The sequence below is a fragment of the Varroa destructor genome, unplaced genomic scaffold, assembly GCF_002443255.2.
Source record: "Varroa destructor unplaced genomic scaffold, Vdes_3.0 BEIS01000004.1, whole genome shotgun sequence".
Taxonomy (NCBI): domain Eukaryota; kingdom Metazoa; phylum Arthropoda; class Arachnida; order Mesostigmata; family Varroidae; genus Varroa; species Varroa destructor.
The window spans coordinates 22,289,911-22,308,168 of record NW_019211457.1 but is presented as its reverse complement, the minus strand read 5'-3'; the positions used below and the strand labels follow the sequence as shown (position 1 = coordinate 22,308,168).

Below are 18,258 nucleotides of genomic sequence, written 5' to 3'. Positions count from 1 at the left end.
CACCCTTATACGTACCTCGTAGTAACTGCTTTTATGTCCAGACCCACTTACCTCGCGTTCTCCAGTATTTACCTGTTTTACTGTATCCAGTTAACTGGGCTTTTTTCCGTTGTGTGTTCCACATTCTCCGGCCACATTTACTCTTGAGTCAACGTTCACTCTAGTTGAAATAGAGAAACGGCAAGTTGTTTATATAGTGAACGAAACAGAACGTAATAACAATAAATAACAGTGAGCATATAAAAAAATCGAGCCAGCTAAGCGCGCTCCCAGATTCGTGCGCAACTGCTGTGCGTTTGTGTATTGAATCTAATCCGACCAGCGGGACACAAAGCTACGATATCGGTTTTTGTATGTATGTATATGTGTATTGTCATGTATGGCAACAGGCCTATTGAGACGATGCTGTCGATAATGTACTGAGCTTGTGATCGTGACTGGCTATTAGGCACTATATTTGTCGCTCTCAGAGCACTCCGGTGTCCACTTATCTTCAGGTGTCTGTCTATGTCTGCTTGTATTTAGAAAATCAGGTTACCATTATCAGATCAGTGATAGCAGGTCGGAGTTTAAACTTCGAGAATCAGATCCAACAAACTTGAAGTTTAAGGATGCTTGATTCATTGCTAATCGACATAATTATTTTTAGCATCGCTCATTTCACCAGCCCGATCATAGCGAGATATGTGTTTTCTATTATGAATAGGAAATGTCTCGAATACACAAAATGTAATACAGCCTACGGTAACAGCCCTGAACGTGGTAAGTACAAAAAACGTCTGAACCGTAAAAATAGTTGTTAATGTTGATTATAAAAAGCATTATATCTAAAATTACCAATACGTTTTAATAAATGAAGCGTAGGTTAGTAAAGCACTGGGCAGATAAGTAAACGTGAATTTGTCATACAGGGCTAACTGAATAAGTATGTCATTAGCCGAAATAAGCAATAAGAAGTTGCAGAAATGGGTGATGCTATGAAGGAAGGCTAGTGTCGGATGCATGTTTGCGTCCAAAACAGAGTTACACGGAGCAAATGGTTGGAGAAAAGTTGGCTCGATAGCGGTGATCCGGGCACAAGCTAACAAGTAGCCCTATAATGTGAACAGCACGCAGAAACAAAGTTCCATTGCTCGGGCTGAGTAGTTTTGATATACGATTATACTAAGAACTTTACTTAGAAGGTTTATGAGGCATATGAAAACTTTTCAATTGTTGCCCATCGGAAGTTGGATAAAATAAACTTGATAGATTATTACGTAATATAATTATATATATTAGTCCCCAGACGGATTTAATGCGTTTTTGTGCAAATTGTAAATTATGTCACAGGAATTTGTTTGGACGTTTACAAAGCATTGGTCTCTTTTTGGCCTAATCCATATTACCTTCGTACGGGTGCCCGTTGTCAGTGTGTTGGTGCTGAAAGTTGAAAAGCATTCACATTATAACTAAATTAGATAGTCGAGTTCCTCAGTGTAGCTATTGCACAACAACTATTTAATATCTACTCGGTTCAATCGGACCTAAGGGAGGAACTTTAAAAGAGAAGTGGTCGTTGATTGCTCACCCAGTAATGTTCCGATTTAAACATTTATGTTGACAAGTCATGTTCATGGTCCAGCATAGGACTAACTTCCAGTTCTAGCACGACTACAACTCCAAAAAGTAATCCGAGTGTCTCTACGAGTTGATTTTAGAAAGCGATTTTTGGGGGAGCTGCAAAGAAAAATGATCCTATTTTTCCTCATAAAGGCGATATACTGGGTTTAAGATTTGCTTATTTATAAAAAAAAAATTCGATGATAACCCGAAAGGCACAATTACTCTTGGTTAATGGCCTTCTACAGAAGTCTAATTAGTTCTTAAGTGGCCACCTTTAATTAAGGTGACATTGTTTTACCCATTGTTTCATAAGTCTGCTCCATCTAATTACGAGAATCTTTTTCTTTGAACAGTCACATAAATAAAAAAGCTGAATCAAGCAGATTCGCTTGACAGGTTTCCGCATCTCCCGTGATCAGAAGCACTGGAAACCTAATAAGCAACAGCCACGCTGTTATGACGAATCGCCGGACGAATATCAGTGGCTTATTACGAAAGATCCGAATTTCTTGAAATCTAAATTGGCGAATTGGGTCTGTAGTGATGGCAAACAGTAACTTTAACTGTTACTGAACCAGTTAACTGTACGTGGTTAATGTAATTGTCAGTCTTGATTATCTACTATTAATTCAGTCACTAACCTAAACGGGTCCTGATTCTGTTCCACGTTTTCTCAGTTTTACGATCTAATCAGGTATGCTATACGATTTTTTCGTTGGGAAAAAGTGTCGTGGTTAATATCTTCACTTTCGATCGACATTTTATAAATGTACTTGCAGATTTAGTGGCTCACGGACGTGCATATAGTTCAGCTCAATCAAGGGCCTGCCAGATCTCAGTGGGAATATTTCGAATTGGATTGTGTTGTTTTTGAGGAAAAACACTAGCTCATTTCTGTATTTATTGCAAGTTGTCATTCCGCACCGGATATTATTCCCGTGGCTTCTCGATCAGTCGTTATTCACCAAAATACGTCATAAAAGGTATCTTGCACCGATTTTACGCGTTGCACTTACTACACGTATTTTTCTAGATGTTCTTCCACGGCTAGAGTATGATCTATAAACCTCACCGTTTAGCACATGGAATTGAAGTAGGCGCAGGTCTGGGTTTATTAGCTTTGCTCTAGACACTAAGGGTCTCGAGTGCGGTCCTTGAAGGAACCATTTTCGAAACACAAAGGTTGTATGAAAACTATTACCGGTCACACGTTTTAAGAATTCTTTTATACAGGATCAAACCCGAGGTATTTCGCGTGCAAGTCAGGCGCGATAGCTTTTAAACTACGATATTGAAACAGTAAGAACATTCCGGCGTCGATTGGGTATGTCTAACAGCCTATGACATATATAGTCAAGTGATTATAAGGGAAATTTCAGATAATGATAGTAAATATATCTGATAGGAAGCAATCAGACATACTAAAAACCTGTCGTGAATAGCTGTTTTGAATCTAATCATTAGTGGGGCAAGAGTGGAATATGGTTTGATGAAAACTTTTTTCCTTTCGGTCACGCACGCCAATGGCACTACTGTTTAGCCAAGAGTCCTAATATGTACGTGATCTGTTTTGTGGTTATTACTGCGTAATCGCTCGTCGGGGTTTTGACCTCAAATATTTTAACGCACACATGCCAATGCTTCTTGATATTCGGTAACTCATTCAGTTTCAACGCTACTATTAGTTCCATTGTTTCTGAGTACATATTATGCAATTTCAGGGTTGTGGGCCTCGTTAATATAGACTGAATACGATATTTATGTAGTTGTCAGAAGAACATATAGATCACGAGGGATAAAAGGGGGGATTTGTTCAGTTTGCTATAAGCACATGGCATATCCGGGGAGCGCTGAAGCACAGCTTTCAGTCGCTCAATGTCAACTGGGCTAGAATATATAGGGCATCTATTGCAAATAGAATGGCGACTGGCTACCACTACACATTAACATTAAAAACATACGAAGTGTTTGCTTCGTGGCCTTCTGTCAGCGAAACAATCCACAATATCATAGCATTGTACGTTTGTCACATGTAAAATATACTTTATAAAATTAAACCGTAAATGTAAGTTTTGTGATGGGCTATACTGGTATTGTTCATGAAGGTGCATTCCCATTTGAAAGACATTTCCATTTGTCATACTTAGTTTTTATACTACTACTACTACTACGTTAGACTTTTACACAGAGCTACCTATGTGTGGACAGTATATTCATTGCAGAAACCGTATTTAATATATGCACACAAGTGCTTGCGTCCAGTTGATGTTTTCGAAAATTAGATAGCGCACTCCATTTCGGCTGTGATCCGGGAGAACGGCCGTTATACTATTTTTAGCTTGCCCACGGTTGGATTATGTCGGGCACACATTTAAGCGTACACATTATCTATCATATGACAGAAGCTATAATAAATCTGACCAAAGGCTTATATGCAAGCTTGCTGCCAGAAGAAGAAAAATTGCTTTAGATCGTCGCCGGTGCTGGCAAAGTCATCTAAAGCCGGTTTTACCATTAATTCACTATGGGCTATGACGTAACGGTTGTTGTGTCTCTCTTAGGTCGGCCCGACCCGGTTGGAGAGTAAATCCTATTTGACACTGTTTGTACCCAACCCAAGGCAGTTTACTGACAGTTGTACCTCGAATAGGTGAAATTACAATCGAGGGCGGCGTGTATGTGCTTGCCTGAGAACGCCACCGAATGTGTGTGTGTGTGTCTGTGTGCATGTCGACTTAAAACCAAGTGCTATTGTTGCAGGACTGCGGCTCTCGTGTCTAGCTTTCACAGCGGATCTAGGTCCCTTAAGAAAACTTGTTAGGCTGACTAACTAATTAGCACTTAACAAGCAGGCTGGCACGACCTCTACGATGGCCGCCGTTACTCTCACTTTTGCCGTCAGCGCCACCAACACGGAAATAATGAAAGAATGAGTCGATGGGCCAGGCAAAATCCCAGATAGGTCCTACAAGTCCGCCTCGTGGACTTGTCCACATTTGGTGTTTATGTACTGAACGGCCAAGCGGACCTTGTGGCCCATTTAAATTATATAATCCATCAGTGGCCTCGATCAGAAGACAATTATAAAGACGCGGAGGGAGGGGAAGAAGGGCAGGGAGCGATACGGAGTTTACCTTAAATCAAACGAATGATGAAAATATATGCGCATTGTTCATAGATTGATATATACAAGATCGACGCCAATTGGGGACCTACGATGATGAAGGCAAATTGAACCCATATGCATTATGTACACAACAAGTTGTGTATATAATGCATATGTATAAATAGAATTTAGCGCTATATTTGTGGCTCGAATAAGAGCTGTTAATCCTTGTATCTTTTTTTTATTAGCTTGTAAAATATTTAAAAATATTTGGTACTCCCTGGGGCTTTAAGTATAACCATAGAAAAGAAACGCTTTATAAATTTCGTAGTTATCAACCATCATAGTTGTATGGACAAAAAGGGAATAAACGATGTCTCTGTAATCCATTAGGCGATGAACGCATAGGATTAAAAAATCAAATAAGGACCCGTAGAATTTACGACACAATACCGATCGCTAAATCGTATGCTGACAATACAAACGTGCTTTCCCAATCGATCCAGAAAAACTGATAACTTAAACGGCCTGCAATTATTAACAAAAGCAGATTTTTAGTCAATAAGCTAGGTACTGTTGAATGCAGTATCACATAGGCAGCACCCGCAAGGCTATTGCTTCTATTCATTGCAGATTACCGTAGCAAAACAGGGAACAATCCATCATCCGCCAATTTTATTGACAACCTCTGTTCGATCGCTGCTTTTACTTTTAATTTACTTCGGTATTTTCACTGGTTCATCTTCATTTTTTTTAGCGCTGTACATAGCTGTCATAGAGATTTCTTGTTTACCCTTAGCTACTTAATAATTATTATAACTGGTAGGCTCTGTGGAAGGTGGAACGGTGGCTTTGTTTGTCAAAACCGGTTGAAGATCACTAGGTCTACCTGGGTTTATGCCAGCTGGTGCAAATCGTCAGGGCGGTGGCGTCCACCTCACTTGAACAAGCTCCGGTGATGGAAGTTTGATTCTAGGAATAAAGACAACTAGCGATTGTTAGCCAGAAGGCGGTGATACGGTAAATGTGGTTGGTGCTGACACACAACAGCGGCGTCTCGTTTATGTGTATGTTTTTTATAGTCCAACTTGTTTATTTCGTTGCACGCTAAACGCAGAGACGGGCAATTGCTACATCTAGGCGTTGAATCACTTCGACTAGTTTCTACAGCTGCTTCTTCGATGAATTATTATTGTTACTTCAGCTTGAACATTGCTGCTGATCGCATTGGCTAACGAAAATAGCAAAATGGGCAAAATGCGCGGACTTGCAAGCGCGCAGAGACCTAACTCTAACGTACTCACACTCGAGTAAACACTCGATGTATTTGTGTGTGTTGCGAGCAAACTAAAACGTTTAAGGTTTACAGACAAGATTTCGGCTGACAATCTGCGTGAGACGGTACACTTTGACGCTTTCTCCATTGTTTTTGGTGCGATAAGGGATGGGTAAGAAATCCGTTTCGAACTGACCGGATCGAGGACTTACTGTGAGAAAAATATTTGTTACTGGAAGAAGAGCTTCTTTTTAGAGAGTTGAGTACGATGGTTCGATAACGCACTATTTTGTTTGTCGTCTCGTATTTTTCAGCCAACTTAGCCGCAGCCTGTTGCGGCTAAGTTGGCTGAAATTAATTAATTACTAATTATTCCACCATTGATATTGTTTTATTGTACTGTCAGGTACTAAAAGTAGGGTATAAATGGTGGCCGATGGTGATACTCCGCATAATTTTTCCTTCGGTAATGATGAATCTTGCCCGCCATAGCTTTTATAGACCCCGTTATCAAATCGACAAATGTATGCAGAAACCATTAACAATTTATAAGTATTGTTTGTACTCTTGACACACGAGCAAGCACTTTTGCCTATTTTATCTTTTTTCTTTCCGCAATCAATTCCATTATCACATGAGCTGGCGATACGATATTGCTATAACAAATTGAAGTACTTTCAAAGGCAAATAGGACAAAACTTTGTTCGCTTTGTAAACTCGGCAGGTGGAGAAACTCTTCTGTCTCGACCCACGTTGCTCTAAACGTACAGCGGCCTGTCGATAACATATTGACTGAAACAGTACAACTTAAATTTAACTTTAATCAACAAACTACCAGTTTATGAACAAGTTATAGCAACACTTAAAAGTACCAAAAACATCATTATTCCATTTGACTGACAGATCTAGAACAAGGAAAACTACAGACAACTCAGAATTGTTCTACTTTTTCTTGCAGATGTCACACAATTACCCTTTTCTGGTAAAACATAACAACCCAAAACAACATATTGTATTTCGTCATTAGAACGATAGCAAATAACAGTTATCCATTGATCAGTTAAAAAAAATGGGCGTAACGATTTTTAGTTGAAAATAGAAAATTTCTCTCCCGTATCGGTGTGACTAATATATTTTACAATAAAAATACATGCTAGTATGTGTTGTACGATATTTACTTGCCCTTGGTACAGATGAGCGTTATTGGCAAACCGACCCATGTAACCAGTGAAAAGCTTCAACTACACGCGCATTTGGGGGCATTCGATTTATGACCTGTGAGTTCGGTAGAGACACGTAACAGCCCTATGCTTGTCGCTGATGGCTACGCTAAGCACTGATTCGGACTTCTGGTACAAGAAGATGTGTGTCCACGCCCGTTTTCGGACAAAGAATACCACACTAAATACCTCTAAATTTAGTACGCAGATACGTTACCGCTAGATAATTACGGGTACCGATCCTGTAGTGCATGGCTTATTGTTGTCGTACGCTGTATTACGAAGTGCTATTAGTAGTGTTTTCTATGTCGGGAAAAAAATGTCACGAAAGAGCAAAAACAGGTTAGCAATAAATAACCTGCAGGTCCCTTGGCTGAGTCGCCGTAGCTCTCGACTCATATAGTACTGTGTTTTTTGTTCGTTATTTTTCCACGTAATGCTATGACATAACAATGAAATTCAACGACCTGTCATATGTCAGTGTAGAGAGGTAATGTCGTCGACAATGGGCCTCATGACTACGTTTTGATTATTAGGTATGAAACGCACAGGAGTAGAGGTTCTAATAGACACGTTCGCTTACAGATATCGTATTCAATATGATCCTTGTTTCATTAACTGCTCCCACATTTCAATAACAGCAATATGCGAGCAGATTATTTCAACTTTTCCAACCAGCTTGAGTTCAAGCTTCGTCGCGTGCGTGTCCAGCCTTTTTACATTTAGCCATTGATTTTAATGTATCTGTATGACCTACGAAGGCACGAGTAGACAAACCTAAGTGGATGAACAGTACTACCACATTTTGACTGTTCCTACCATTTTGCAACAGTAAATCGCCACGCTGCATTGCGACGAGAAAAAGCAAAAAATACAGGTTGATTATTTATCTGGTTTGATCTAAAAAATGTCGAAAAAAGAAGTTGTGTCTAAACAATAAATATAAACGAACCTTGTCGATGCGCTTCGGACATCTACGAGTGCAGTTAGCTTTTGAAAAGGGTTTTTTTTTTTATTTGAGGTATTGATACAAACTCTATATCCCTTGAGTTTAAATAAAAGGCAAATACTGTTATACCTTTTACTCTAAGACAACATCATATGACTTCTCGGTTTCTAGCACTGAAGTTCGACCGTATATTTTTCCTAAGACACCCAGTGTGATTCTGCCTTTCGTAAGATTAACAAATAAAGCTTGTTATTAAATATGTACTTTTCAACAATTAGTTTCATAGCTACTATTCGCAGACTAACTTCAGAAACAAAATGTAATTGCTTGTACGGAAGTTATGGGACATTTTCGAAAAAATCGAAAATATATAGAAAAATCAGATATATCTACAATGTAAATGTGGAATATTTCCAATTTATTTTCTAGAGTTTTTTGTGAGAGGAAAAAAACCTTTGAGTAAGGATGCTTGCATAATTGCGTAACTTGCGTAATTGCATCATAGCAAGCTGAATTGAGCTGGCCTGAAAGTTACGAAGCTGAGTATCAAATCTAGGGCCTCATCAATACGAGTTCTTCTCTGTACACATCCAACCACTTTGGCAATAAATTTCTCATAAATTTAGAAAAAAAAAAACTTTTCTAGCGCGCTTACTCGCATGGTTTACAACGTAAACGTCAAAGTAGCCAAAAAGCGACTTCTTAACATCAATAGAGATCAAATAGGTAAACGCTCAAACATGTATTGTAGCACGAGAGTAACTATCAGTTAGTGTGACAATCAGAGTACAACGGTGAGTATTCTTCGAAATAATTAGTCTCAAACGTTAGCCCGAAAAATAAGGAAAAAACAAGCCATATCGGTAGAAATGCATAAGTTTTTTCTATAGCAGGATGGCTGAGAAGGTCGCTTATTTGTATTAAAGATGTGTTCAATGGACCAGGTGACGAACTCCTTTCCATAGATAAAAAAAGGTATCTTTAAATAATTAGGTGCTACTTTGAGTTCGTGGACAAATCGAGCACTGTTTATTTCCTCAGCCTCACCACTGTAGATATAAAAAATGGAAGAGATAATTTTTGCATGCATATTATATGTTATACATCAAAAGCGTTGAGAAAGATACGCAATTATAATCACTTGGGAGGATGACTACAATTTGTAGATTTAAAAAGTGTCTTCCCTGTTTTTCTCTAAATACAAATTTAAATAATCACGTAATTAAAACAAAACGAAAGGGAAATCGGTCAAGAGAAATGTATTTTCGTGTTTCTGTGAACGTTTGTATGTAGATGTGTATTTACAGGGTGTTAATTACACTTTTGTATTTAGTTTATATATATATATATATGTATTCAGTATGAAAAGCAGAATGGAATGTATGCACTGTTGTTTCTAATTTTCGCTTTCATGAGGAGATTGCCAACGCTGTGATCGTAGGAACGTACATTGTTTATTATGGGCATCATATCGGAGAGTCAGCGCGAAATAGGGCAGACATGCAAACTGCATTTGGCCACTCAGAGCCCAAAAGCGTTTAAAACCAATGAGGTGGTACAACTAACGAGAACGTTTCATCACCAGCGTTCGCTAATGCAGTACACGGCAATCTGACTGGCGTTCAGTGGATAGTGGATTTAACGTGTCCGCTGTGGAAAGGTATCCCCCAGTTTTGAGCAGACTAATAAAAATTAGGCTAGCTTTCTTTATGTAATGACTCTTTTTTTCCATTTTTCTTCATGCCAGCTACACATGCATCCGCACCAACAATACGAATGACGTCACGAAGAAACACTAATTCATTTTCAGCGATATACTGTGCATCTAAGTGGTGACGATGGACGTAGCGGCGGTTGATCTGTTAGGTTATGCTTTGGGCCTTTCCTATTTTGAACAATCGGTGTGATCCAATTGTTAGCTTCCTGTATGTTATAAGTCTCGCTTAACGTGGCTGCGCTTCAGTGAAGAGGTACCCGTCCTCATCTTTTATGTATCCCTCAAACGATAGCACTGCTGTTATAATCATATAACCTTGTGTGCCTACCATTCCGATATGCGTGCGTGATACGATCAACGGATAACGGATGTAATTTTTTCGTCTTATTCTTTCGTGAACGGATTCGCTCTGCCTTTTAGTTAAATGCACGCGGACGTTTCACGTCACAGCAAATCCTACTGATGTCGTATAACGATTATGGACACACTTGTTTATAGCTATCGGTAAGTTCTTAGCCAAGGACTGGTTGGTGGGTTGGCCCAAGATAACCCGCAATACAACAGCGACTCAGATTTTTAGAAAATGCCTACCACGCCCCTGTGGGTTGATGGCAAGCTCGCGAATAAAGGCGACAGGTGGAAGAAGGAGCGTTACAGTAAAGTAGGATGAACTTTTCGGCTTCAGTTGAAACCCACAATAAGCAGACTGTTAAGTTATTACCTTGTGAAGCAGCTTTTTTATTGCATTATATAATACAAATGGACACGAATAACAAGGGCGGTAGATATGCCCCACTCATGTACAGGCGAGTCGTCTCTTGAAAGGCATCGCTGACAGCGGGAATTTTTAGAAAAACAGCTTTTCTTTGTCAAGAGAAAAACAAAAAAAGGGGGCTTTCCTCAACTAAGCTATAATGCGGGCAGGATATCCGTCACTCCCTCTTGTAATGCTTTTTGAGCATTAACCATATTGAAAGTTCATAACATATCCAACACGGAAAGCTAAGTGTTCCAACGGGAGCAGTAAAGTTCATTGAACGACAACAATGAAGCTTACGATGCAGCTAAAACTTCGCTTATATCGTGGGAAATATATAGATAGAACTTCGGCCTGTGTAAGCACCGAAGAATACATGGTGGTATTATATCGAAACAAAAATAAATCTGCTGACCTTATGCATGAATATCGTGTTTTGAGCAAGGCAATGTCGGGCAGAGCGTGCTACATCTACATCTCACAAAACAAATGTGCTAGTTTCATTGCAAATGTTTTTTATTGCTCGCTATTTTAACACGCTTTTTTACAAAATTCCCATGCTAGTTAAGTTAGATTAACTAGGTTGTCTAATCTATGCCCATATTGCTTGGCCTGTGGCCACAATTTAACAGGACCCATCGTTATGATGATTCTATTACTGCACACAAATGATCAAAGTGGTTATGTAGAAGAACTTTAACACCTGCATCTTCGCTAGTAGCTATAATACAGATTACTGTTATTATCTGGCAGAACAGTTTAAATCATTATATTACACACTGCGCCACAAACACTTCCCATGACGACTACGAAAAAAAGAAAATACTAGGTAACATACATAGTTTCGTACGGACGCCTAGTTAATAATCGATATCGAATGTTATCAATCGTGTTCAACCAGATTGAAACGTTCCTATTAGTCAATATTGACGAGAACGCGGTCTGCTACGTGAGAACGTGTAGGTTGAAACCGGTAGCAAACATCGAGATCTGTTTGATGTACTATATGACATGCGGGACGGCCCATCCTGGGTAGATAGAAGCTTCGAATGAAGATATCAGCGTCAGAGGAAGAATTTTCGCGCCGAAAATACATTCAGTTGATGTGAAAACAGGACTTCCTGACATAACAATGGCGTTTAACGAATAATCAAACAAAATATGTACCGCTGTTAGGTAAAATCCTAGCTGAAAGGCTACTAGTATCAAAAGGAAAAACTCACTCACTGGGATTATTATCGTTAATTGATGTTATATAAATTTTAGCCGGAGCAATTTCTATTAGTTAGACATCCATTGAATTAACAGTCCGGTGGTACGGTAACTCATCATTTTAGTGTAAATTCAAAGGCTCAGGTAACGCAATATATGTCATGAACTGAATTTTAAGGGTTCCTATTCAGAATTTTTTTAAATTCTACTTTCGACAAACATTTGAATGTAATCGAGTACGAAGGCATATTTAAATGAAACAGTCGACCACATGAATGAGCATCAATAAATTTCAAATGAAAGGTGTAAAGAAGTTAAACCGTACTTAGGATTATATATACTCAGAACCGTAAAGAGTACTTAGGATTATATATTGATCTAGATATTTCGCACAACTTGATGCCCATGTTTAAATTAATCACAGACAAAAACATGCATCTTTACAAGCTCATCCGTGTCCCAAAATAAACCAAATCAGGTTACTAGTCCCACTGTCGTGCGTCTACGGTTACGGCCTTTTCATAACGGCGACCCCAATATTGGCAGCATCCGTCCAACGTTGTCGTAACAGACATGATTATTGCTTGTTTGTTGAACCTGTCTAATCTTACAGCAGGACGATTACGTGACATCGTATTGGTGTCAGGACTCTGCCGTAGCTTCTTGGCATGGGTTACTTAGCCCCCTCTTTTTTCTGCCGTTACTACAGTTACACGTGCTACTTCGCTAGTGCAACAATTCAACGTGATTATCTTGTCCCCAACAGCGGTGATTATACCAACAAATCCTCTAACGTCAACTTGCATATCTTCCATTGTCCACAAAATAACATGAATAGATCGGATCGATACACGGGCGAGACGCTGGATACGCAAGCAGGACGACACGGGACGTTCGGACAATAAGCATGCAGCTGTTACGGTTGCTGTGGGCCTCGGGGTCTATCATCTCATCGTCACCGTCGAGAGGCTAACGATCATCGCTGACTCCGGCGGGGTCTGCACGTACTATAGCATATTTATCTATCATTGGTGTTACAATGATCGCGTGCGCTTCGACGACAACAAAAAAAAAAGTAAAAACCGGCTTACCGTCGGCATCAGAGTTATAGCTGTAGCTATCGTATATGCTATCTTGCGGCTGTTTGATTTCCCTGTTAAACAGCTAATCAGCCAGCTGATTGAAGCGAACTTCGATGCTACCATTGTCTCTATGATTATGATGACCGAATGCGCATCTTTGTGGTTAGTTAGAACAAGGCTCGCAGTGGGCGATCTGTGTGTGTCTGTGATCCGCTTGGGAACTCGGGACCGCTAATTCGGTTTCACGAGGAACAGCAGATTGACGCAAAGGAAAAAGAACCGCGGCTTACAAACAGATCGAACAGAGACAAAAGACGGCAGCAATCGGAATCGCCATTGACGAAGGCGTGAAAAAAAGTGGGTTTTGACAAGCTTTCCTTTTGTTAGTTACCTCGATGTGAGGCTGTTCATGTCTTGCTGAACGCTGTCTGATCTCGCCACGTATGGCGTTCACCGCAGTGAGATCGGTCCTAGACTTTGATCCCCATATATGCACATAGTATCGTAGAGTAGATATAATTGTTGTATTCAGTTCAGTCTCTCAAATCAGATTTAGGTCTACTTCATGGGTTGTTGTATTTGAGATAGTGATTCGCCAGTCCTAGATATATATTGTCGGGACTTCTGGACCTTGTTAGAAAAAACATCTCTTGCCATTTGTGATGATTGAAAAGGTCAACAAATCGAGGACCTGTTACGCCTTTAGCTTTACTCACCACGTGCTAGACTTGGTTGTGACTACAGTACCACAAGCTCCAAAAATACAGCCGCTAATGGGCATAAAACTCGTAAAGCATCTAGTTTACCTTTTCATTTAGTGCGTTATATACGAAAAGTGTCGTCGAAGGATTCCACGTTTTCACTTTATTAATCCGGAGTCAAACGGGTAGTGCATCTTTAGCTTAGAAGTTTTGCTGGTAAAATCAGATCGATATTTTCCGAAAGCGACTGCAGTTATGAAACCAGGCGCGTGCACTCATTAGATTAGAACGATCTAGCATTCGATCGTGTCAAAATGTTCCTTTACGTTATTTTGTGGCGAGAAAGCCTCACTTGTTTCGCCAAGAGCTCGTCTAACTCGATCTAGAAGGAAAACTATCCCATTTGCAATGGGCACATTTTATAAAATTGTTGGGTTACCTGTCGAATGCCACGATAATGAAATTGCCCTCACTATAATAGCTCATTACAGCCGGATTCAAAGCTTCGCTGAAACACTTCTGTTCCATTTGTCGTTGCCCCAGACGTGCTAGCAGCCTCAACAGCAGAAGACAAAGGGCCGTTCCTTAACGAATAGTCGCATCTCGGGCAATCATCTCCCGTTTGATACGGGGTAGAAGATTCATATATCACAGACCATTAAAGCTAGATCAAATCGTTTGTTCTTTTTCTGAAAGCCCCTTTAGTTTTTTCCATATTTCTAGGTAACAACAAGGTCTGCTTCCTAATTATTGCTGCCGTTTCTGGTGTTGAGCCCCGGGACCCTGTATTCAATTTGAACCATCTTTCTATGCCCCACCCCATTTAGTTAAACGCCTTCTGTAAATTATACGCACATATACTCGCAATGGGAGCCGATATATTGTGATTATATGTCATAGGTGACCACGGCGTTATTTACACGAAGCATAACCGGTCATTTTTCTCAACGATGCTATAACATAACGCAGGCAGAAGTCAGGGAAGTAAACACCCTCTCATTCCGCAGCAGCTGCACGATGATTTGTGGCATATTTGCATATCTCTATGATTTTTATCTATATCCGTTTGGCTGACGTGTGGGCATTGTTATTAGGACAGGGTTCGGGATGTCTACAGTATATTTTTGTAAAATTCAACAAAGTCAGTCAATTCGAGTACGGCTGATTATCACCATCTTCCTTTACTCATCCGCTTGAATTAATCAGATTTTGCGATACCTAGATTTTTTTGTCCAACTGCCTATCAAACTGGGATGCGGGAAGCTTCGTATCACCGTAGTGGATTGGTGAATAACGTAATAGCCTGCTAATTTTGGAAACATTTTATGGGATGGGTTCGAATTTGGGCGTAGATGGTAAGACACGGTTCGTTTGGTGATGGCTGGAGGCCAGTCGATCGTGTCCGTTTGATGAAATGCTTGACGGCGATGCCGAACGTCGAGCTCAAAACATAGAGGCTACACTGGCTGACTATTACCGTTTCTGCGACTGCCGCTCGCATCGTTCATATGATTCCTGTCGTTCCGGGGCATCCAGTTTGCTTGATATCGAACAAAACTGATAACATCGTGTACACGTTCGCATTCGTTTTAGTGGCGAATTATCTGTCGGCATCGGAAGTGCCCTGAGTTCCATTATCGGAATGATGAGCTACATCTAGCACCGATCATTGTTCAATTCTCGCGTCACAGCTGCTGCCGCCGCCACCGCCAGAACGATTATTGCTCTTCTTTGATGTCTTTGTCATTGAAGTTATTCAACCGCTAAACAGCTTACGGTTTTGTTCGCGACGATGCCATTCGTTGCCGACTAACGGCGGTTGGAAGCGGTAGACGCGGCAAGAGGGCCGACAATTACGGCTGACAACGATGACGGCTACCGCTGCCAGCGTGGACACCAACATCGAAAGTGAAAATGGCCAAGAAGTTGTTAGCCGACGTTGCTGTGACTCGGTCATTTCGACAACTTAAGCGATCATTTAAACTTCTCTGCGTGATACGTTTGCGTGGAACGAGCGGGCGTTCATCTGTGTTTGTATGGGTGGTGGTATTCAATTATTTCTTTGTCGTCGCTGTGCAAATGGTTTGTCTCTTGAGGCAGAATGGGTACGGTTCGTTCGTTTGTAGCCGGAAACAAGGTGATTTTACGGCAGGTATATGGCTGGTCTTTCAAATAGGCGGCATGCGCGAAAGGGGGACAATCATCGAGCTTTGGTACGAGTACTAGCTGTCGAGATCTAATACAATTCCTATTTTCTATAATGGAGATTAGTTTTAAAACCAATCCTCAGAGGCGCATCTACGCTGCCTACAGACAGAAACATTCATTAATTAGAGTGGAAAATACGCAGGGCTGGAAACATGCTACCTACACTTTGAGCGTCAAACCATCTTGTATGAGCCATGTGGCAATAAAGTGAAATGAATGAACCTGAACTTTTGGATCGTCCGTACGTAAACTAGTTTGATGTTCGCTATTCGTTCTTGCGATAGCTGTAGTATCATTGTTATTTTCTTTGCTCTAAATAGGGAAGCTCGTGCGGGAAGTCAGCGTAGGTGTGGATGGCAACAGGGGCTTTGACTGCTTAGCTCCAAGTGGCTCTTCTGGAAGGGTTTTTATTCCGGTTGACCTAGTTCGTCGGCCAAACTGGTTCCGTCCTATCAGATTAAACACAGAGACACTTCTTCTTAGCTCCCAGCTCCCCGACCAAGCACGTTCCGGCAGTGACACTTGCTCCAGCGTTGTCACCATCGCCGTTACCAAACCTTTTTGCTCTGTCGAAGAAATGGCGCGCGGTATTGTTCCCTTGCTCCGCATGTCACCAACGAAGCGATCGATCGATCAATCAAATGAGGACGCCAACAACGTCAGACGTGAACCGCACCAGCCGCAGCCATAACAACATATTAACACAATCATCAAACAAAGTACAACAATAACAGAATGGCAAGCGCATACGTCCTAATATGCAAGAGCACGTAATGTCTTATAACAAGAACAAAAGAGCTGATATAGCAGCCGTTAAGCATTTTCGGAGAGTCGTCTCTGCCTCGACAGCTACAACTGCCTTTGCCAGAACCGTTACATCGTCGGATGGAGTTACAACGAGCGATAACCTGATGACGCTGCCGATACGCGGAAACGAGCAAACAACAGTGACAGCCACAGCAGTAGCATAGAGACGCGTCGTGAAATGTAAGGCAGCGGACAAAACAATGGCACAAAAAGGGGTTCCGGGCGAATCTGCACAGCATCGACAAATGCCGAGGGTCGCCAAAATCCAATACAATCTACGAAGACACCAACAAAGTGCGAAATCGCAGTGGGTATGCAGATGGAGATCACTATCGGCTTCAGCGGAAACGATACATGAATGACAGCTTCTGTTTATAGAACTAGTACGCTGGTATGTATTAATCTTATATAATGCGGTTGTCTAGACAACGATACCAATTGACTCTTTATGGCCATATCATTATTCGCATATCAGATCTGGTTATTTCTGTGTGCACTGTTTAGATATGTTAGGCCTGAAGGTTGCAGCTGCATTGACTGGTATGTGGGCGAAGTAAACACTCAGGCTGTTCAGCTGAAGCTAGCCACTTTTTTTATTACCTCACGCTCAGTCTTCCTTAAAGGGAATAGCCGCTTCGTATACGTAACGACGCGCATATCATGGAGCGAGGCCAAATTTAAAAATAAATTGCAAAACAAGTTCTACTACAGCAGACATTATCTTCAACAACAACAACAACATTAAAAGCAACGATAAGCACAGAACTTGGCAGATAGACTTTATCGAATATGCTGGATGATGACAAATGACGCGAATCGGTTTAAACTAGACCATGCGACGGTCCCAAACGACGATACACACGCACAGGCCATCGTACGTAGACACTGACGCTCACATATTTTGAATAGTTTGTATCAATAGCTAATTATCATTATTTCGTTAGTTGGTAACAATGTTGAACAATCATAATCGTTATTTGTACGAGATATTAATGCAGGGTACGAAGCCCGAGCGTAGGGGCAAACCGGCGCACTTTTATGGCCGGCCGAAAATTGGCTATCGTTATCCTCTTTAGCAGCTTTTTTGTCGACCTACGTTTGCTGCTACTGCTTGTCAAATGACGTGACAGATGCGAGGCGGATCGAATCAATAACCGACGGGAGATAGCGGCAGACGCTAGCTAAATTGTGATCGTCTGGATCATCATCGTTGCCGAGGCGTTGTCGTCATCGTGACATGGCGGCGGCCATCATAATGTATGTATGCATCTATCTATGTTGAACAACATTACAGCAGCTGATTGAGCGGTGCGGCATCGTCGCCGTTGGCGCGACTGCTGCTGTTGTTGTTGACCGACTCCGATTCCGGACATCTTTTGTCAGCAGCTGCAGAAGCAACGTACGCTCAGAGCAGCATCAGCAGTAACGGCGCTAAAAAAAATTGGTCACTGGGCCACAGTTTCTATAATAGTAGAACTATATTCTTATCAGTATTAGTACAGCGGTTCGCTATTTCGCTGTCTATCGTGAACTGCAGTCGGGGTCTGCACAGTCCAGGCCAGATCGCAAACAACTAAATCTGCCGTCCAAACGAACGACACCAGAAACAACGTTAGTT

The 18,258-nt window shown here is 41.0% G+C and overlaps 1 long non-coding RNA gene across 4 annotated transcripts; it reads left to right on the top strand.

Moving 5' to 3' along the window:
- Positions 1-284: 284 nt before the first annotated feature.
- LOC147755966 (uncharacterized) lies at positions 285-9,866 on the top strand. 4 transcript variants are annotated; one of them, XR_015327445.1, is made up of 3 exons: positions 285-762; positions 2,385-2,588; positions 9,576-9,866. It is a non-coding gene; the product is annotated as an uncharacterized LOC147755966 (long non-coding RNA). The 4 variants fall into 4 exon arrangements; XR_015327446.1 differs by having other exon boundaries at positions 9,573-9,866; XR_015327444.1 differs by lacking the exon at positions 9,576-9,866 and adding an exon at positions 7,181-7,609.
- Positions 9,867-18,258: the final 8,392 nt, after the last annotated feature.